The 8,352-nt window shown below is 50.7% G+C and overlaps 1 non-coding gene across 1 annotated transcript; it reads right to left on the bottom strand.

The window, feature by feature from the left end:
• Positions 1-222: 222 nt before the first annotated feature.
• LOC115871956 lies at positions 223-384 on the bottom strand. Its single transcript, XR_004047575.1, has one exon. It is a non-coding gene; the product is annotated as a U1 spliceosomal RNA (small nuclear RNA).
• Positions 385-8,352: the final 7,968 nt, after the last annotated feature.

The following is an 8,352-nucleotide window of genomic DNA, read 5'->3' as shown; positions in this document are numbered from 1 at the left end:
GCCCCTTGGGAGGGCCCACCTTTGTTCCCAGTGTCCTGAACAATTAACATTTTCCCCCTGGGACAGCGGTAGTTTATACAAGTATGGATGTTGCTTTTAAAAATCCTTTTTCAGGTCCTGGCATCTTGCTGCTGTTGTTGCTAACTGCCGATGAATCCAACTGGCCCAGTGGAGTTTAAAAGAGCTGTCATGTTTTTGTTTGTTTTTTTTTATTTTTTTTATAGGGGAGAGCGCAAATGCAGTCCTCACTACCACAAATTATGCAGTCGAGTTTCCCACATTTGGGGAAATCGCAGGGGTCAGCACATCCGGAGTGCAATAGATAAGCCTCGCCCTGGGAAAACCACCTTCGTGATCATGGTACCTCCCCTGCCAGGTAAGTATGAGAGTTGTCATGTCTACAGGCAGAAATCCCTGGTGACACAGGGAGTTAAGCATTGGGCTGCTCAGCATAAGGTCAGTGGTTCAAACACACTCGTTGCGCCTCAGGAGGAAGATGAGGCAGACTGCTTGCGCAAGGATTCACAGCTTCCGAAATCTTAGGAGCCTTGCAGTCTGTCCTATAGAGCAGTGCTAGGAGTCAACGGACTCAACCACGGTGGCTTTCATCTCCACACAGCTGATTGCCAGGCTTTCTCCTGGGGAAGGAAGGCGCTCAGGTGTCCTAGTGGGCTCTCAAGGCCAGTAGTTCAAACCTACCAGACACTCGAGGGGACAAAGACGAGGCTGCCGGCTCCTGTAAAGAGTTATCAGGCTGTCTGTCCTGTAGGGTGGCTCTGAGTCAGCATGGACTCGAAGGCAGTGGGTTTGGTGTCATTTGCGTGCCCCCCCCCCCCACTTAATCTCCCCCACACCCGGCCCGCCACAGGAGCTGCCAGATAGGTTCAAACAACCACTGTGTTGTTTACTAACTCAGCCTTTGCTCGATGCACCACGGAGTTGCCTTCATCCGGTCTTACTGACTAAAGGCCTCCTATAAAGGCCACTCATCCTCGTAAATAAAAAGCATCCTCCTCCTTTTTGGCCACAGGCTGGAAAGGCAGCCTCTCTGCCAGATTTCTCTCTGCCCAGTTGACTCCTGGGTGCTGGGTGGGAGGCAGCTGCCTTCGCAGACATTTCCAGTCTTCCCGAATTTCTCCTGGGAGAACCCTTGTGATCCTGAGGCGGCCCTCACCCTCTCTGTGACTTTAAGAAGCTGCCTGGCTTGTTGTTGGTCCTTTGCCCCTTGTTCCTGTGGCCAAGTAGGTCACCAGTTGGCCTCAGGGGCCTCCAGTCCCTGTCTTGTCTCCCACCCACACAGCCAGCTGCTCCACCAATGCCTCAGAGCCCTGGGGGCTGCGTCTGGATTCTCTGGGGGGTGGCTTGGGGCCACGTAATGCTACTGTGTCCCTCCACATCCTCCTCGGGGTCTCTACCCTTCTGAAGGGGGTGTTTCCATCTCTCCCACCCTTCCCTGAAGAATGCAGCTCTCATTCTTCTTCTTCGGCACCAAGTCAAAACGGCAGTTCCAGCTGCCTCGGGGGCTGATGTTGGGTTCTCTTTCACTGTTGGCTGAGTGCTGGCAATCCGGTTGCCTCTTGCAGGTTCGTATTTGACTCTCACAGCCACCCACCACAATGGGTATTGGGCCCGTTTTACTGATGAGGACACGGAGGTCCGGAGAGGAGAACTGACTTGCTCCAAGTTGGAGCTGTGAAATGGCAGAGCCTGAATGTAAATGCACAGACACCAGCCTTCTGGGTTCCCTTTGTACCCCAGTGTCGTAAATGCCGAGTGAGTCAACACCCACCCGGTCAGTGTGTGCTGAACAAACCGGGGTGGGGGGTGGGCGATGAGGGAAGGATTCCAAGGAGTAATTCCCAAGCATGTTTTCACATCCAGCACGGATCTGGGGACAAGGGACAGCAAGGTAGAGCCAACAGAGCTGAAATTCCAGCGGGCAGGCAGTCGAAACAAATCAGTACACAAATACAAGAAGATATTTAGAGAGTGGCAAACAGGGTGGAGGGACTGGAATCAGCTGAGGTCAAAGGCAATGGCTGGGTGGATGGAGGGCAGTGGGCTAACTTTCCATAGGGAAGGGGGTCTCTTGGAGGGTGACAATTGGGCTGAGATTTGAATGGAAAGAAGGAGGTGCCACTCGAGCAGGGGTGGGAGATGGTTCCAGGCAGAGCAACAGCAAAGGCCCTGGGGCTGGACCATGCTCTGAGTGTTATGGGAGCAGAAAGATGCCCGTGGGCTTAGGCTAGACTTAAAGAGGACAAGAGTGAATTAAACCAAACTCGCCGCCACTGAGTCGAGGCTGACCCCTAGCAATCCTATAGGACAGGGTGGAACTGCCCGATGAGCATCTGCGACTCTTTCGGGGAGGGGAAAGCCTGGTCTTTTTTCCTTGGAGCAGCTGCTGGTGGTTTCGAACTGCTGTCCTTTGTGGGTCGTGTCACCCAGTGTGTAACCCCTACTCCTTGTTCAAGAGTTAGGCAGGGGCCGTATCAACCACAGAAAGACTCAGCAAGGGGTCAGGCAAGGACGGAGAAGAACGTCGTGCACCGTGACGCAGAGGGTCAGCGAAAAAGAAGCAGCCAATTATAGGCCCCAATAGAGCAGTGGTTGTGAGGATGGCCCAGGATCGGGCAAGGATTCCTTCCGTTCTCTAATGGGTCACGAGGAATTGAAACTGACCAGGACAGCGGTGACCCTCATTCCCTAGGGCTGCTGTAACAAACCACCCCCACTCCTTGCACATTCAAAGGAGGCTCTGCCCAGTCCTGCGCCACCCCCACGGTTGCTTGCAGCTCAGGCTCTTGGGATCCATCGAATTTTCATGGGCTGATTTCAGAAGTCGACTGCCAGGCCTTTCTCCCAAGGTTAGCTTCATTGGGAAGTCCTACGGAAACCTGTCCGGCAGCACAGCAGCACGCAGTCCTCTCTGGGTCGACCTCCATGGGTGGGTGTGCATGAGTTGCCTTGGGCAGGAAGTAAACCAGGGTCCCCCACGTGTGGGGGTGTGTGTCAGACTTCTGCCACTGGACTCCCCACTCATTCAGATTGTACCAGCGAGTTGGGAAATGGATCAGGGACCCAGGAAGGTGGGGCAGAAGACAGAGACTGATGAGATGTCCCAGGTTGTTGGTAGGAAAGCCACATGCTGGATGGGATCTTGTGAGGCGCAAGTGTAGACAGTCAGCTACCTGAGACAGGAGAGGGATGGAGATAGTCGCAGACCAGGGGCAGCTGGGACTGGCTCTCAGAAGGGTGACCTGGACAAGCCCAGACCCGGAAGGCCCTGTGGAACCTAGGTAGACTCACTGTTGAGGAAGCTGCACCTTAGACACTGTCTCAGCTTGGTCATTATCTGCATTTGCTGTTGATCAAACATCGTCTTCCTTCAAGAGCTTCAACAGGTTGGTTGGGGGACCCAGGAAACATCAGCTCCTCCCAAAGGACCTTTGCCAGGCACCTGCCACAACTGGGTCAGTGAGGATCTCCCCTGAGGGAGGACACCAGGGTCCTCTGCTTTTGGGCAATCCGGGCTTTTCCTAATTGGGTCTCCATGTGCCATTTAATGTTCCGTGAAAACTGGTCATTAGTGCAGACGCTGGCCTAGACTCTGGCAAGGATGCTTCATCGGACGACTTCCTGGACACGCCTGGAGGCTCACGTGTGTGCACATCCACTTGGAGAGAGGCCACAGTGTTCAGTGGGCCTATGGGTTCAGTGAGCAACTTGGACAAGGGTGGAATTCAAAAGGGAGGCAGGCTTGAGCAGGACCAACTTTTGGAAGGACAGGTGGGAATTCCACAGGCAGTGAGAGAGAGGAGGGAGAGGTGGAGAAAGTGAGTGTTTTCTCGAAGTACAGTGCAGAAACCAGTTAACCCTCCCTCAGACCAGTTTTCCTTAGCATCCCCTGGCATACAGGCCAGGAGGAGCCCTGCTGTCGCAGTGCTTAAAGCACTCAGAGGTTGATCCATGGGTGGTGGTGGTGGTGTGGGGGGCAGGGGGATGACCCTGCTGATCTCTGATCTTATTCTAATGAGCTTGGTCCAGGCTGCTTGGAGTCACCTTGTCAAACCACATTCCTCAGTGGGAGAGATTGCTGTGATTCACTAGTAATAGCTGTCACAGGTATGAGATGTTGAGTAGTAGCCTAAGTGATTGTAACCTACCTTACCCTTCCTTCAGGACCCTCCCAAACCCAACCCAAAATCAAGCTTTCTGCCATCTGCCAGTTCTGACTCATGCAGACCCCGATAAGACAGAGCAGAACTGACCCTGTGGGTTTCTGAGGCTGTAAAGCTTAATGGGGTTTCTCCCTAGGAAAGACTGGCGGTGGTTTTGATTCACTAAGTTAGCATTCCAGTCTGTCACCCAGTCTACCTCCAGGGCCCCTTTCGGGATGCCCTCCAACACTTACTCCCTGACCTCTGAGGGCACTGTGAGCATCCCAGGGGGAGCGAGGCTGGCCCATGGCAGCCTGTATTGCTTACTTACCAACATTGACTCAACCTTTTTGTCCTGGCTAATAGAACGCTGGTATTGTTAATTATTGGGTGACAGAGATCGGTTTAGATATGAAGAGTGACCCAGTTATGGCCATTGAGACATAAAACATCTGTTCCTGGGGACTCTGCATTCTAAATGTAAATAAACGTGTGAAGCGATTCCCACCCCTCCCACTTCTTTCAGAGGTGGTTGTGTGAGGGGGCTTGGAGCAGTTGCAAGCATCTTTGGACCGAGAGGAGACATGTCTAAAGACAACGGATGGTGGAGCAGAAAGATGGTTCCTTAATGAAGGTACTAAGCCATGAACTAACTGGGGAACCATCTATGGCCAAAATATCTTGTTACATAAATAATAAACCTGCAATGTCTGCTCCCACAAAGATTTATGGTCTCAGAAGCCCTAGGGAGCAGTTCTACTCTGCCCAGAAGGTTACTATGAGTCAGAATTGCCTCGATGACAATGAGTTTGGGTTGGGTAGAGTTTAGTTCGAGGAGCCCTGATGGGGCAGTGGAGTAAGCATTAGCTAGCCCAAAGGTTGGTGGTTCAAACTCCCTAACCACTCTGCCACAGGAGAGAGAGGGGGCTGTCTGCTCTAGTACAGATGTACAGTCTTGGGAGCCTCATGGAGCCATGCTAGGGTTCACTAGGAGTGGGAATCCAGACCTTGATGGCAGTGGGTTTGGTGTGGGTGTGGGTTGTTTCATTCATGTCAGCGTTCCGTTCTTGTACTTATAGTCATAGGCAGCCCAAAGAACACCGACCCTTCTTCGTAAGCATAGTCCAGGGTAGACTTTTTGAAATCATGGGGGAGACATGATGTCAATTTAGGGGGTCATGGTGAACATGAAGGAAAAATATCACAAATGATATGAGATGACAGGACACAGAGGAAGGATAAATTCTGTCTTGCAAAGACTCTTATTCTAATTTTGCATGTCCTACCTTAGGATCACCGGGAAGCCACTTTGGAGACAGAGCTTACCCTGTGGGAGATGTCTAAGGGATTGTCTTTAAGATCAACTGTGGAAGAGAGAAGGAACTCTGCTGGTGTAGTGGTTATGCACTGGGCTGCTAACTGCAAGGTCACCACCAGCTGCTCCAGGGGAGAAAGACAGGGCTTTCTACTCCTGAAAATTCCAGTCTTGGAAACTCACAGGGGCAGTTTTACCCTGTCTTATCGGGTCACTCTGAGTCGGTTCAATGGCAGTGAATTTTGTTTGGTGTAAGGGAAGGGAAGCAGGCAGGATAAGACATCGTGTGGGTCTTGTGGGACCCCAGGAGCTGTGGATCAATGACAATCTTGACTCTCCATTCCCCACCCCCAACCCCCGAGAACCTAGGAGTTACAGTGGGCCTTCAGAACTGCCCCCACGTGGACCAAGATAGCCTTTCTACTCCAACTAGTCATGGACATGGGTGGGGGAACATCCTGGGAAAGGGGTATAACATAAGGCAAGGAGACAGCACTCCTAGCAACTGGGCCACCTAGCTTTCTTTGATGGGGCCCTGAGTAGACAGAGCACTTCAAGGCTATCATAATGTGTGTATGTACATTTGAACCAGCTTATGATGCACATGTGTTTATATGTTTGACTACTACACTAACCTCGTGGTTACCAGTTCTAAACCACCAGCTGTTCTGCAGGGGAAAGATGAGGCTTTCCACTTCCATAAAGAGTTGCAGTCTTGGAAACCCACAGACACAGTTCTGACCTGTCCTATAGGGTCACCGTGAGTCGGCATTGACCACATGGCAGTGAGTGAGGTTTGCAGAAGGCGAGGTCTCCACATGGACTCGGCCTCTTTTGACTGCGTTCTGACCCTTGAGCAGCAAGGTGGAACGCCTGGCCTTCAGGCATTGTGATTGAATGTGGATGGCTTCCACTCCCCTAGCCCGCCCAGGGAGGGGCAGCCCCACCTTCAGGGACTTGCCGGGTGTGCCCTTGATGGAAACTGGGGTACTAGGTTTCCACTAGGAGTCCTGATGGCATAGTGGTTGCCTGTTGGGCTGCTAACCTCAAGGTCAGCATCTTAAAACCTTGGGTGGGGAAAGATGAGGCTTTCTACTCCTCTAAAGAGTTACAGTTTTCAAAACTTACAGGGGCAGTCCTATAGGGTCTACATGTCCTAATCTGTCCTATAGGGTCAATATGACTCAGAATTAACTTGATGGCAGAGAGGGACATGGTCGTGAGTCACACCCTGACTGCCTTGGTCAGAGCGCCCTGAACGAATCTTATAAACTTTTCTAAACTACCAAACCCAAACCCAAACCAAAAGCGCACACCAGCTAAACTCTAATCCACAGCAGTGTACACAGCCCAGCCATGGCCCTGTTCTCACCTCTGTGCTCCACCTGCAACGATGAGGAGTGCTCTGCTGCCAGTCATGATCTTGTGACCCTTTTTCTTTTGTTCTCCATGTCCTGCTGAAGAGACTGCATGGCTGTGATTCACTGAACATCATTATGGCTGCATGTTGATGGTCCCCTCATCCAAACCCCTACAGGTTTTGTTTTTGTTTTGTTTTTGCCCTATTGAAAACTTAGTAAATGTATATACATGATCATTTATATGCATTATACATTATGAACTATAAATTATCATTGAATCTAGGGTCTTTCCCCTAGAATAATTGCATACAACTTCTAAGGGTGAAATCATTTCCATCTGACAGAAAAGTTGCAAGAACTGTTCAAAGGATCCATGTGAGCTGTAAGCAAGACGTGGGAGCAAGACTTCAGCCCTTGTGTTCTGAGTTGGCCATGTTGAAGCAGACTCAATTCTATTATACATGCATCACAGCCTGTGGTGATGGTTTCCAAAGGTTCAAAGCAGAGTTGTGACTGTTAATGACTCCTTGAATCCTGCTTGGAGTTATCAAACGGACCCCTCCAGCTTTCTTCATCGTTGTATATAAGACTGATAAGGAGCAGTCAGATGGAAAGTAAATGTCAAAATAAAGAATGATAGAATTCTTTTAGGTGCTCACTATGTGTTAGGTCTTTAGTGTATCTTATGGGTTTTTTTTTTTGGTAGAATGTCTTGCATCTTAAGAACAATAGCCCATCTGTATGTAATCTGTTTAGTATTGCTAGGCGTGGCCATTACATAATCTCCTGTCAATTTGAGGAAGGGGTGGAGTCTAACCTGTCAATCAGGTGATAGCCAATGAGGACTCTGTGTGGGCATAGCCTTCTCCTGAGGATTCTGGGGACTCCTGTCTTCCTCCCTGGAGGCAGGACATGCTCTCTCTGCTACAACTTCCTGTTGAACAGCCCAGTGTGTAACCACTCTGCCACCAGGACTCCCTAAGGGGGACAGAATGTTGAAAATATGGTGGGCTGCCAAAAGAACAAACAAATCTGTCTTGGAAGAATGCAACCAGGATGCTCCTTAGAATTAAGGTTGGGGAAACTGTCTCGTGTACTTTGGACATGTCATCAGGAGAGGCCAGTGCCTGCAAAGGGGCATCATGCTTGGTAAAGTAGAAGGCAGCCAACAGGAAGAAAGCCCTAGATGTGGTGGACGGACCCAGTGGCTGTGACATTGGGCTCAAACCTAAGCACAATGGTGAGGATGGTGCAGGGCTGGGTGGAGCTTTGTTCTGTTGTACAGAGGGTCGCTAGGAGTGGGCACTGATGGGATGGCACCTGACAACAACAACAACAACAGCCAACGGGGCTTCCTTCCAGCAACTGAGGCTGCTTGGTGGGGGCTTGGATGATCCCAACTTCCAAGTGATATGTCTACGCTTTCCTCAAGTGTGTGAGTCCGGGTTGACTAGCGAAACAAATCCAGAGACACTCATGTGTATAAGAAAGAGCTTTATATCAAAGAGCAATTATC

Source organism: Echinops telfairi, unplaced genomic scaffold (genome assembly GCF_000313985.2).
Source record: "Echinops telfairi isolate 266 unplaced genomic scaffold, ASM31398v2 ScPeMD7_7412;HRSCAF=8450, whole genome shotgun sequence".
Taxonomy (NCBI): Eukaryota; Metazoa; Chordata; class Mammalia; order Afrosoricida; family Tenrecidae; genus Echinops; species Echinops telfairi.
Note: the sequence above shows the minus strand (reverse complement) of the source record. Positions and strands in the feature narration are given on the sequence as shown.